Genomic DNA, 13,326 nt, shown 5'->3' on the forward strand with positions numbered 1-13,326 from the left:
GTTTTCATGCACACCGAATCAGACCACTTCAACATCAACACAAAGTTTGGCAATTAGCTGCCCAGAAAGAAAGAAAGAAAGGAAGGAAGAAAAAAAGAAAAGAAAGGACAAAAAGAGAGAGAGAGAGAGAGAGTGGGGAAGTAGGAGGAGGGAGGAGTGGAGGGGAGATGGAAACCGACGCTTGAGGAATTGAATTACCGGAGCCTTTTCTCATTATCATTTAGCCGTCTTTTATGGCCCACCAGTAAGAGATGATGTTCCCATGACCCCCGCGCAACACACAGACATATTATTCAATCCTGCCTCGATGAAATTCCTGCAAATAAAACCTTTGTGCCGGGCAACAGCTAATTATTTGACAGATTGGCCCCCTTCTGGCTCAAGTTACAGTGTGGAGTGGCCATGTTTTAACGCACCCCTCCCCGCTGGCTGCCCCCCCTCCAACACACCACCAGCACTCACCCAATTCCCCCCTACCCTAGGCCAGAGAGGGGCCACTTTGAGAAAATCCCAGAGGGCCTCATTCTTTTCAGGAGATTATATATTTCACCCCCCACCACACACACACACACGCACGCACACACACACACACTCACACACACACACACGCACGCACACACACACACACTCACACACACACGCCTCCCCCCTCCCTCCTTCTCTTCCGAACTATCTATCCATCCGAAATCAGGGGAGCGTGTGCGTGTACGCGCAGTGACTGGAGTCATTTCATAGGGTGTCTTTAAGCAGAAATATTTAATCTTCCCACGAAAATAAGAGTTCGGCGGTGAAAGGAGAGCTCCAAATAAGAAAACACACCAAACAAGGTCAAATATGTGTTTTGTTGCTCTGTATTTACGGCGCTTTGAAGAGTTACTGCACCTATGAATCTAGCGTAGGTTTTTGTAATTCCAAATTAGAGAGTGGGAAACATTAAGGGATTACAGTTTTGGGTGGGCATACGCGCTTGGCTTTGATTCAGTGCACTAATAACAAGAGTTTGTCATTAGTGCTCGGACATGGACCACCAAGATAAATGCCAACACATGTTTAAATTATCTGGAGAGTAATGGCATTTTCCTCCAGCCCTCTTTCCCTCCCTTGAAGATCCCCCCGCTGACTCCACGACGCTGACATTTTCAGTTATCAGCGCAGGTTTAATCTGTTGCTTATTCAGTACCCATGGGGATTGTATAATTCAAGGCGCTAGGAGAGGCTACACAACCACTGCGCGCGCACACACACACACACACACACACACACACCCACACACACACACACACACACACACACACACACACACACACGCAAAAAACAAAACACAAAACAAATGGGTTATTTCTATAGTGTGAAATTTCTTATTTGTTAGGGTTGAAGTTGAGTGCTGAACACTGGGTCAGAGGTTGGGACCTCAGACTAGAAGGAGTCTCAACATTTTTCATAGGTGGGCATTTTGTAGCGCAAAAGACCTGATCAAACATTGTTGAATTTTTTCCATGGGATTCAATAGACGGTCATTTGAAAGTAAAATAATGCTGTGTAATAATGGGCATTATTTTACTTCCCCATGAGCAAGCAAACTGATTTTAATGTTCGAAGCTCTGTGTTGGCCCAGTTTGGACAAGGACCAATGAGATCTCTATTTTTTGCTCCCATTTAGACACTTTTATTTCTAGTTTTAGATAAAGCTCGTTTGCCTGGTCTGTCACATAGCTAAGCTCAGACTGAAAATGTAAGAAAGTGACTTCTGGAGAACAAACTCTCCAGAAGTACCTCGAGTCTGGACTGAAACTCAAAGACAACCTTACCTGATTTAGTATTGTGAACACAATTTGTAAACACTAGGCTAGGATGTGGAACAAAAACCTCCTGATTTTCTTATCATAGTGGCACTATGCGTTTGTAAAAACCAAGAGAACTAAAACAGGGAAGCGTCGCCACAGTTTGAGGTCTCTCTACTGCCGGGCGTCTAAAAATATGCGTTTCTGGGGGTAAATAAGGAAATGATTTTATAGAATGAAACAAGAAAAAAAAATGGAAGTCAGATTTGGGTTTATTTGAAAGGCTTGAGGACAGAGTTTCGTGTAGAACATAAACTTTACGAGAGACAGTTTCCTTTGAGAAACTGAAATGTGACCTGATGTTGAAAGAATGAGTGAATTCATAATATCCCATGATTAACACACAAACAAAAGATTAGCATGTGTAGCATTGTTAGCTTGTTTGACCTTTGAACTGTGTCGAGATCTTCCAATTGCTGCTGAAACTGTGTAACAGATTATTACAGAACTAGCTAATATTGCATGGCTTTAGTTTAGCTCATCCTTTTACCTATTCACAGCACATTCTGTACCATTTTGTGCCCATGTCCAGTTACGTGGTACTTTATTTATTTTCTGTTACGTGTTTTCATAAATTATGGAGTTAAGTGATCACAAGAAGTAGAGCGAGTCTCACAATTAATTTCATCCAATTGTAATTTATGGTCTAAACATGTTACATTGCATCCTGTTCCCACTTATTTTTGTTCTGATCGCTTGTTGGGGTGAGATTACCCAACGTAAGAGGAATATCAACGCCCGCGATGCAGTCAAGCATGCTACTTGTGCATACCGCCATTCCTTGTCTTTCTTTTCTTTAAAGTGACCCCCTAGATCAAACCGCTGTTAGCTGGCTAATTGTCTGGGCTAACTGCAAGCTAAAAAAGTTGAAACATTTTCTCCCTCCACACTCTCAGCTTCCGCCAATTGGTGTCATTACGTTCTTGCTGGGGATCCTGTTGTGGGCCCGGGATGCCTGTCTGCTGTGTTCGCCTGGCATGAACCCAAGCGAGAGGAGCCTGGAGTATTCATTGCTCAACCCGGGTGAAGGTCAGAGAGTCCAGCCTTCTCGCTCTTCTTCTCCCCAGCGAGTAAACATATGGTCACGGAGCACCTTGAACATGTTTGGGTGACCAAAAACTACTTAGGTCGAGTGGCTGCAGCAAAGGGAAAGGGGTATTAAAGGAGTTTTTGAGGCCGGCCTGCTAAAAAGACAAGGAGAAGAAGGGAAATGGGGAGCTAAAAAGCCTCCCCCCTGCAAATAAACCAAAAAAACATTTAAACTAAGTGAAGTCATTCTCTTTGAGAAGGACGGTACTCCTCAGACTCCATCACTCGTCTCCCTTCGTTTTTGTCGTTCGGGACAATATAAGATCATAAGGCTCGATATCATCGCCCTGTTTTTTGTTTTAGTTTTTTTTTTGAGTGTGTTTTTGAAACAGCCAAACCTGGTCTAATCGCTTCCATGTTTCCTCAGTGTTAAGCTCATTAGTGGGTGACCTAAAGGCATGTATGAAAAGACAGCAACCCCACCACCCCGCCTCCCAAAAATAAAACAACAAAAAAACAAACAAACAAAAAAAAAAGGAAAAAAACGAGAGAAAACCTCGGATAATGGATGCTTGCTGTTTTGAGACTGTAAAAATAAACAGGTCTGCGGTTTATATAATGAATATCAGTCTGGAGTGCGAGTTTATCACAATCTCCCAGCTAAATACCTGCGCTGTGCTCTATGCACTTGCACACTCGTTTAAATACAGTGTGAGTGTTTGAGCAAAGCCTCTGGTCAAGCCTGTGTGTCAAGGCGTGTGTGTGTGTGTGTGTGTTTATCTCCGGCCTGGCCGAGGCCGAGGAAGCGGCAGGGGAGTGTTGAAGATGTTGAATCGCCATCAGACTTTGTGAATGAAGGGAAGATGGGGTGGTGTTTGCATGCACGTGTGTGTGTGTGTGTCAAGGGGTGAGGGTCAGTGTGTCTGTGGTGCCTGAACGTCCGGCCCAGGTGGCGACTGGAGGACCGACTTCATTAGGCCTGAAGAGGAAACAAAGGAAGATGCATCGTAAAAAAGTGCCATCCCTCATCTGCGAGGCCACCGCCTGACACATTAGGAATCTCTATGCTCAATTAACCACTGGCAGGCTCATTTTTCCTCCCTCCCTCTCTCCTTTCCTCTCCCTCTTCCTCGTTCCCTCCCTCGCCCCTCGCTCCTGATCAAACAGAGTGAGCGAGAGCGATCACGCCAGGCCGAAACGAGACTTTAATCCGCGGGCGCCTTCATGAAGCGCGCTCATATTTCAGCGCCGCACGTTTCGTCGTCCGGAGTCTCGAGGCCTCATTTCGTGGGTGAAAGCGGAAATTGTCGTTTCCTGTGACTAAGCATATTTTATTTGCTGCTATAAAAAAAAAAGAAAAAAAATCAATTTTAATTTCCATATGAATTCCACAACGACCTCCGTCTTTTGTTACAGGGGGAAGATGGAAATCGGATGTCCGTGGGGAGAAGAAATTGCATGCCAACAGCACGTCGTTGGTGGAGTCCATTTTTTTTTTTTCTTCTTGTGGGAGGCGTGTTTTAAGGAGCTCTGTTTCGTCCTCATGTGGTAGGCAGCCCACTTAGGACGCCTTTAATTTCTGCACTGCAAACACGACACACAGGAGCAACACAGGGAAAACTTTTCCGAGCAGGTTTACTGTTGTATCCACCTCAAAGAACATAAAATGAATGTTTTCTTAGAAAAAAAAAATCCTTTTTGTTTTTACACAGTCAACAGTGAGGCACTTAAGTCTTACAAACAGAAACAAAGCTGAATTAGACGCCTTAAATTTACACTGTTTTACGTCAATCGGGACGTCGCGGCACTTTCTAATGGTGATCTTTGATCTTTGCTTGCATTCAAAATGTGAGTGGCAACCGAACGTCTGCCCTCAAGGTTGGGCAGACGGGTTTGTCTGAGTTTGTCGGCCAAACATTAGCCATGCGCTGTCAGAGCAATAATTAAAGGGTTCAAAACAACTGGAACTGCAGTGAATATGGCAGAGCGAGGACTCAAGTTGATCCTTGTTAAAGGAAGCAAGATAGTAACTGAAGAAAAGAAATATGAGCCTGTTGAGTATTCACTTATAAGAACCGTGTCAGAAGTCAAGCGAAGTCTGTTTGTATGGAATTTCAGCTACATGTCTGTTTAAAATTCATTGCGCCGCGCAAACGTAATACAGCAGCCAATTATGGAACAAGCAAGAAACATTGTATTTTGTCAAATGCCATCAAAATCATCAAGCAGATCTGATGTGTTCATTGTTGTTGTTGTTGTTTCAGTTATTAGTCAAAAGGAAATGCTAAACAGGTGGAGGCTTAAGCCCGGATTTGAATCAGTGCTCCAGCAGCTTTGCAGTTTTCTGGAAGCGTGTTCTGAATTAGTGGAGCGTAAAAATTGAAATCTGCTGCATATGCAGCTCTGGAAAAAAAACAAAACAAAACAAAAAAAGGAACGTTGAAAACCTCCAGGTTATTCCACCAAATATTGATTTCTGAACTTTTCTCGAGTTAAAACAATAATATTGTTGTTTCTAAATGAATATGAACTTGTTTTCTTTTCATCAATTGAGAGCCGAGAGCACTGCATCCTTTTTATCGTTTTGACCAGTTCTCGTTTTCTGCAACTGAATCCAAACTTTTTGCTTGGAATTTCAGAAACATGTTGTCAAAGAGCAATATTCACTTCACCCAAACATACACATACAGAGAGTAAAAATCAGACAAGCTGATCGTCTTAAGTGGTGTCTTAACTCTTTTCCACAGCTGTGTGTTTGCTTGTTTTTCTTTTTGAACTTAATGTCCAGCATTTATATGAGCAGTTCTGCTTCAGTCAAACCTGCCTCTTTGTATAAATCGCTCTGTTAAATACGTTTGCATGTGTACAGGAGGAAGCATCAAACATACATCCTGTTACACCTCAGTGAAACTGAATGGCAATTAAAGAATCTTTATCTTCCCATGAGCCTTTTGTGTTGAAGGGGGAAAAAAAAGATAAATGGTACCTGGCTGAGGCCACTCTTGGGTGCATGTGTGTGTGTGTGTGTGTGTGTGTGTGTGTGTGTGTGTGTGTGTGTGTGTGTGTGTGTGTGTGTGTGTGTGTGTGTGTGTGTGTGTGCATGTGTGTGTGTGGTCTGTCACTGTGATACGCATCAGCCTTTGATTAACGAGTTGAGATGAACAGTCTTTAAAATTCACAGAGGTCACGACTTAGGAGGCATCCATATGACACTTCACTGCACTTCACAAGACCAAGAGTATTTTTTCCCCTCATCTGACCCATTATACATCTCTCTCTCTTTCTCTCTCTCTCTCTCTCTCTCTCTCTCTCTCTCTCTCTCTCTCTTCCTCATGTTGCCTCTTTCTGCCTCTCTTTCAAAGGTCCGTCCCAGGGATGAAAAATGGCACGCAGCTGGCTGAGTACTTCCTTCCCCTTGTTGGGGTCAGCAGTTCACCGTGCTGATAGAGACCCTCACACCTTCTTTATTAGGAGCTCCTCTACACTCAGACAAGTTGTTATTCTGCATCACTGGACAGCCGTCAGCACTGCCTTTTGTCTAGGTTATCTCTGATTACATGACTTCATCTTTGCATGAAGAGGAGACCAAGAAAACCCTGGCAACACCGTTTCTTTTTCAAATTAATGATACCGTTAACCTTCGCTCCATCAGAAGGATTTTGTCATTCAGGGAATAAATATTTACGTGAAATCTGAACAAGAACAGGGACACCCAGATGTGTGGATTTAAGAACCAGAGCAATATTTGCTTTATAAGTTAGTTTCTCCCCATCAAAGGAAGCTTTGCACTAATTTTCTTACCCAGAAAGCTCAGAGTTGTAGATGGGAAAGGGTGGCCAACTTTGACTTAGTTGGCAACAAACTGTTTTAAATGGAAAAACCCTTTTAAAACCAGTTTCTAGACATCTTCTCCATGTGTCCGAGTGATTTATGCAGGCAAAAAAATCAACTGAGGTCAACGTTGTCCCACCTGTGTTAAACCTCTGAGCTGCCAGGTTCGCCAGTCGAGGTTTAAATCATCTCAGAGAAATTTAGTCACGTTTCCAATGTCAGTTCTGTATTATGAATATAATAATAATAATAAAAAAGGTTTTTCATTTAATTGTCTTTTGACATTGGCTAAACTCACATGTTTAAGCCTTTTTTTTTTCTGGGACATTTTTTACTTACTTTTGACATGTCATAAACACACCTGTAGTCAGCCAACATCAGCTTTCAAGCTACCATTTTATGTCAAAGTTATATTGGCTTTGGAGATTCTATATATTGTCATTATTTGCTGGTCATCATTCACAGATAGATGAAACTAAGTGACATTCAAGTCTTAGTCTTCAGTGTTTTGCATGATATCAGACCATCTGCAGCTGAAACAACTTCAAATCTTCTGTGGAGGCTTCCTGTAATTTCTAGTTTTTGATTGCTCGTTTGGTTTTGAACAATTATCCACAAGAGCTTGCGGTCTTCACATTGGTTGAGGTCCAGACCGTCTGGTCCTTCCACACCAAACGTGCTCATCTCTGTGAATCTTTGTTTTTGCACCGGAGCTCAGTCTCTTTCCGATCAAACATGGCAGCGCACCAGTTCAGAAAGCAAGACCCATGAAATGGTCAAAATGTATTTACCATGCGGAAGCAATAAGAGTTAATTTCACTGAAAAGCTGAAAGTCCACTAAGACTCACCAAGACACTGTGACTTCATGGCTTAGTTGACAAATCCTTTCCACTTCCCTATGATACCACTAACAGCTGACTACAGAAGGATTTGTAGGCCGGAAATTTCACAGCTGGACTGGCTGCTTAGGTGGCATTTCATCACAACATCACAATATATACTATAACGGTGGACTGCAGTCCTTCCTCTGTTCACCGGTAAATAAGGTAATAAGATTCATGAGAGTCAGAGTCTGAAATTGCAAAATAAAAATCGCAACCTCAACTTGAACAATATTTTCCAGTAAGAACTGCATCACCCAACTTACTTGCAAAAACATGGTGGAAAAAGTAAGCGAAACTTTAGCTTCGGTGTGTTCACGCAGGTGTATTATGATGAGGAACGCATGGTACGAGGTTTTTGGTCGACATCCTGTGTGCCGACATACTAACTCATTTGGTGGATAACCGATACCAATTTTTTTTTTTTTTCTGAAATTACATGGCTTTCTCTACTGTGGAATTAAAATACTGCATTATCTTTGACAACTTAGCCTGCTGCCAAATGCTGAAAAAGAGACTGAAAATGATGCAACACTTTCGACTTGCGTCATGTTTGATGTTAAATGTATTCATGACATCCAGAGTTGTGCTGTGCTGCAGGCATCATTGTCACTGGTTTGTCATAAAATAACCAATATAAAATGTGTTTTTCTTTTTCTTTATGACGCAGTGACCTTCTAAAATTTTACAGCCGGTATCGGTCGACACTGACGACACACCTGTAATTTTGTGCATTTATGACACACATCTTCACAAAAACGATCTTGACTTTAAACTCATTTAGACACATTTTAATCCAAACAAGTTTGGTGGGTTCGGAAATACCTAGAGAACCATAAATGATTCGGAGTTGCATTTAACAGACTTCACACGGGTCCTGACTACGCGACGGTAGGTAATGTGTTGACTTGCTGGTTTTGGTCCGACACACTGTTAATCGACATTTCTGGGACGGGATTAATTAAAGCTTCTGCTTTATAAACCCGTTGCTGTCCCCTGTGTTGGCTGCATCGAGCACAATGAACTGACAACAGAGGGTCTAAGTGGTCAAATTTTAAGTGGACTCAAAAAAAAAAAAAAGAAAGAAAAGAAAGGTGCTAATCATAATGCTGAGCTGGCCTTGTTGAACAACTAATTACCTCCATTATGAAGATGTAGAGGCCTGTTTGGAAGTGTGTAGATGTGTTACTGTGCACAAGCCAGCCTGCTCCGATTAAGAGGGGGGATTAGCCGTCCATCCTGAGGAAAGGAGGCAACTCGGGGGTACATGGATAGAAGAAGAGGGAGGGAAGAGCGGGTGGTGACGGCGGGGGAGGAGGAGAGCCCCCCCACCCTCCTGGAGACGAGCCCTGACCTTCTCATTTCATCCTCATTAGTATCTCATGTCAACAGAGCAGCCACTCCTTAATCATCTGCTATCATCCCAGACCTGCATACACACACACACACACACACACACACACGCACACACACCCACACACACACACACACACACACACACACGCACACACACACAAAAACAGACAAACAGAAAGTTGTCCTTACAGTTACTTTTAGACGCAGGAACTGAAAGGTCCCACATGGGATGTTATTCAGTCTGAAAACTGTAAGTGTTTTCAATCAAAGTCCTGCTTCTGTCAGGACACACTTTTAATTTATTATGTTTATATTTTGTCTTGCTTATCGTCGCGCTGCACAGAAACGTGCGCGTCGCACTCGGGGACGCGGCAGAGGACGGCGGGGTCCAGCGGCGTGGCACAGAGCGACCCTGTCTGTCTGCCTCGGCCCCGGTGCCACGGAGGGCCCCAGCAGGGTCGAGGGGGGGGAGAGCTCGGGGTGCCAGCACAAATGAGCTCCATTCATTTCCCCACTTCAGCATATGGTGGCCCATTGTCCTCGGCCACAGAGGCAGAAATGATGCAATTTGTTGGCATGTCCTGTCATTTTCACAAACTGTCCAACCCACAGAGGCCCCGGCCAGCAGAAGACAAGCAAGGGCAGCTTGTTGTTTTACACAATACACACACACGCACGCACACACACGCACGCACGCACACACACGCACACACACGCACACACGCACGCATGCATGCATGTATCCAAAGATAAAGAGCACAAAAACACGACAGAATTATGTAGTGATTAGTAGAAATATTTCTTGGTTTTACTAGAAAGAAAACAAAACAAAAAACAACAACAAAAAGACAAAATCGGCCAGTTTTAAGCTTCCACATGTATGTCAATCCTTGTTGTGCTTCGTGCCCCCACAATAGCTTATCCTTATTTATGGAATAAACTCTAATCTGTCCCAAGACACGGTAACCGTGATGTTTGTGTCATGGTGAGCAGATGAGCTTCGATAAACCAGCTCCAGTGCAAAAAAACAAGAAAATATTCCGCAATGAAATTAAAGTGAAAAAGTGAAACAGCAGGTCTCTGAGTAAGAGTGAACCGGGGTCCGCTCCGCTGCGGCCTGTTCCTGGTTTCACTATGCCAGGCGTGGAGCTGCTGTCAGACAGGAGAGGGGAAGGAGTCTTGTTCAACTTCCTCAAAAAAAAAAAAAGTGAACTTTTGACACGATGCACGCAACACAGAGCGAGCAGCAGCAGTAAAACAGAAAGTAGCGTCTAGACGTGCCTACATTTAGCTCAGACAGAGGAAAACATATGATCACAACACCAAAAAATGATAGCGCTTCATTAGATGGGGAGGGTCAAAGGTCGCTACCTCACCCTGACATTTGGGAGTGGGTAAGAATGGCACATCCCTGCTCTGGCTTCATGGGTCGAAGGATGTGTTTCTTATTGTTTGCTCTGCGTGTAACTCGCTCCCCAGGGCCAGATTCATGACTTTTACTGGACCGGCCTGATTCCTTTCATTTTTATTCGTCTGATTTTAGGTAAACCATCAAAACCCTGGGTGTGTACTCTTATGGTGCTTTGCAAAGACATTCAGACCACTTACACTCTGATGCAGTTTCTTCATGTTATTGCATAAGAATTCTGTGTAGTAGATACATTTAATATCATATTTAATATCATCCCAGCAGTGCTTCTCCATGATGTCATTTACAACCCTTCAGTGACGAGCTCTAAAGACTCAAAGTTCCACCAGGTGTTTTCCTGGTGCTGCTACAGCGAGATGGAAGGAGCTAAAGTGAGGGAGGATTCATCAAACACACATGAGTGAATCAAAGCTACACTCTGGGTTTGCTTTTGATGAAGGAGTAACATTGTAACATGACAAAGGTCAAAGAAGTTGATTTTGCATAATATCCCCCTTTTAATAAAAGAAAGGTGTAATGTTTTTAACGTTTTTGGATTGGATATTTATTAGCCATAGCTGTGGATGTCTACTGCTCTTATAAGGTAGCTTTTAGTTGCTACCATGTTAAGTTGACATCCATGTGTTGGTTGATTTCCACCATACTCTTTGGCCAACTGGTTAAAATGGGTTTTATTTATGGATATTAAAGGGGACTGAATGCAAACGATTAGAATTATGCAGTGCCTACTATCAAATGTTTATGATAAATCACAAGCAATAAATCACGTTTTCCTGAACTCAAATCTTCCAAATACTTAAGATTTTAGCCCATTTTTGTTAATATTTCACATTTAATAGATGCCCAGTACTGTCAGATAATCCATCTTTGTCCCTCCCCACACAAACATTTAACCAGGCTCGCTGTGGCTCTTGTAATTCCCAAATCATACATCCCTGACCTCAATCCTGGCCACACTTCTCTCCAGTTTCCTCGCCCCCCCTGCCCCCTCCGTTCTTTCATCCAGTGGCGACCACCATCCCTCTTCATTCCTACCCTTAACCCCATTTGTACTCTCCACCCCCGCCTTGTCCTCCAAACCTGTCAGGGACCGGTTTCCCATGTCCATCACCGGGTGATGGATGAGGTGGAAGGTCATCACCCCACTCTCCAGAGTTTGACGATCTCATCAGCCGTCCAGACACCTCCAAATCATAGCAGAGCGTGTTATGGAAATTATACACGCTGGAAAAACAAGCAGGAATATGTTGCCTTTGCGTCGCCACTGGCCTTCGTAAATATAGGGAGTTGTCACTGGTGACAGAAAGAAAATATTTGCAGAGAGAAATATTTAAAATAGATGTGGCTCTATACCTTGGCTGTGTGCTGGTGTGGGTTTGCAATGTTTGGCAAGTCATTCTGCATTGTTTTGACCACAAGAACAGCTCTCGATAAATAAATATGTTATACCTTCACACAAAATATAATACTCAATCAGTTTTACACGTCTAAAGACTAAAGTTTCTGCCTATTTTTGTTTGTGGAATATCTCATAACTAATCCGAGTGTCTATACAGAGCATCATTCAGGTCCTGCCATCAACTCTTAATTGGATTCTGGTCTATTCTTCAGTCCCTCGCTGGAAACAGAAAGAGGATTTGATTCGGTTCTCACACATCGTCTCAGTGAGACGACCGCACGTCGAGAGACAGACGAAATGATTGACAAAGTCTTTTTGTGGCCTTCCAAAATAACGGGTCTCAGGTGGAAAGTTCAAAAGTCTTTTCAGCGTTTCATTGACAAGGTTCACTCCTCACCTCCAACAATATTGTCCTCAAAGGAGATTTCTAATGAAGTCGTGTCTTTATGTGATCTGTAAGCATTTATCAAACCTCCTGGTCAATTAAAAGGGGGGATGGGGAATGGCTGACATTGATACACCTATAGTTGTAAACATATAAACTGAAACCATCAGGAGCTGTAAGGGGTAATGCGCAATTGCGGCACGAGTGTGATGTAATACAAAGCAAAGACCAAAGTTATAGTCGGACAATCAGGCGGGAGTGGCACAGTGTCTGTCAGAGCTAAGAAACATGTTGATGAGAAGAATCTGAAATCAAAAATATTCTGATGATGTCACATGACTTTGCTTGTATTTAAAGCAACGAAAGCACTTGGACATCACTTCTGCATGAGGGTAGAGGTACAGAGTTTAGCACATGTCTTTCACTGAATGCTGTAAGTTGTAGTCCAGATATCTTTGGGTTCAGCAAGTCCATCTGTAGGATTTGAAAGTGAAAGGTGATCTGTATTTGGGGCTTTGGCAATGTATGTTAATGGCAAAGCGCTTACCTGAAATTGACTTTCAAACAATCCACTCTAACACAAAGGTTCCCTGCTCTGGTTCTCAAACATTGGTACCACTGTGCTATGGGTGGTACCAGTGGAATCTTTAGTTCCGCTTAGAAAATCTAAGTCTAGTAGAAATCTAGTATTAATTATTTCCAAGTCAGATTTTATGTCTATCAATCAAAAGGATGAGTTATTCGTTTCATCAAAAAGTTTGCGAACTCCCTGGTTGAGTTGCAGTGAATGACAGTGAAACAGGAACAAACGCCAGTGGTCACATATGCGGCTCTGCATTTACCTCTAAAGTCGGAACTTGGATCAGTGGGTACCTTCAACCGTGTGTGTGAAAGATGTGATTATAAAAGTGTTTAGAAAACAATCATTGTTTTTTTTAGTTGGCTCAGAATCAAAGAAGATGATTTTCTAGGCCTTTATGTTTCAAAAGTGAAAAAAAAATGTATAAAATATCACTTTTCAGGAATACTTTCTAAAGAACTATATATTCCACTCGACCAAAGCTATATAAGTGACAAGACGGGAGGCTTCAGTTGGTGAGAAATGCAGACAAGTCTGTCCTCAGCTTTCCAGCAAAGGAGAATATGTCAACCAAAGTAGGCAGGATTTTGCCCT

General features: G+C 42.8%; 1 long non-coding RNA gene across 1 annotated transcript in view; it reads left to right on the plus strand.

Moving 5' to 3' along the window:
- Positions 1–6,972, plus strand: part of LOC129367753 (uncharacterized) — a 64,033-nt gene extending 57,061 nt beyond the window's left edge. Inside the window, exons 3-4 of the long non-coding RNA XR_008606735.1 lie at positions 4,287–4,418; positions 6,233–6,972. This is a non-coding gene — a long non-coding RNA (uncharacterized LOC129367753). The remainder of the gene's footprint in view (positions 1–4,286; positions 4,419–6,232) is intronic.
- The last annotated feature ends 6,354 nt before the right edge of the window (positions 6,973–13,326 follow it).

This window comes from Poeciliopsis prolifica, unplaced genomic scaffold, assembly GCF_027474105.1.
Source record: "Poeciliopsis prolifica strain line A6 unplaced genomic scaffold, Auburn_PproV2 SCAFFOLD017, whole genome shotgun sequence".
NCBI classification, from domain to species: Eukaryota; Metazoa; Chordata; class Actinopteri; order Cyprinodontiformes; family Poeciliidae; genus Poeciliopsis; species Poeciliopsis prolifica.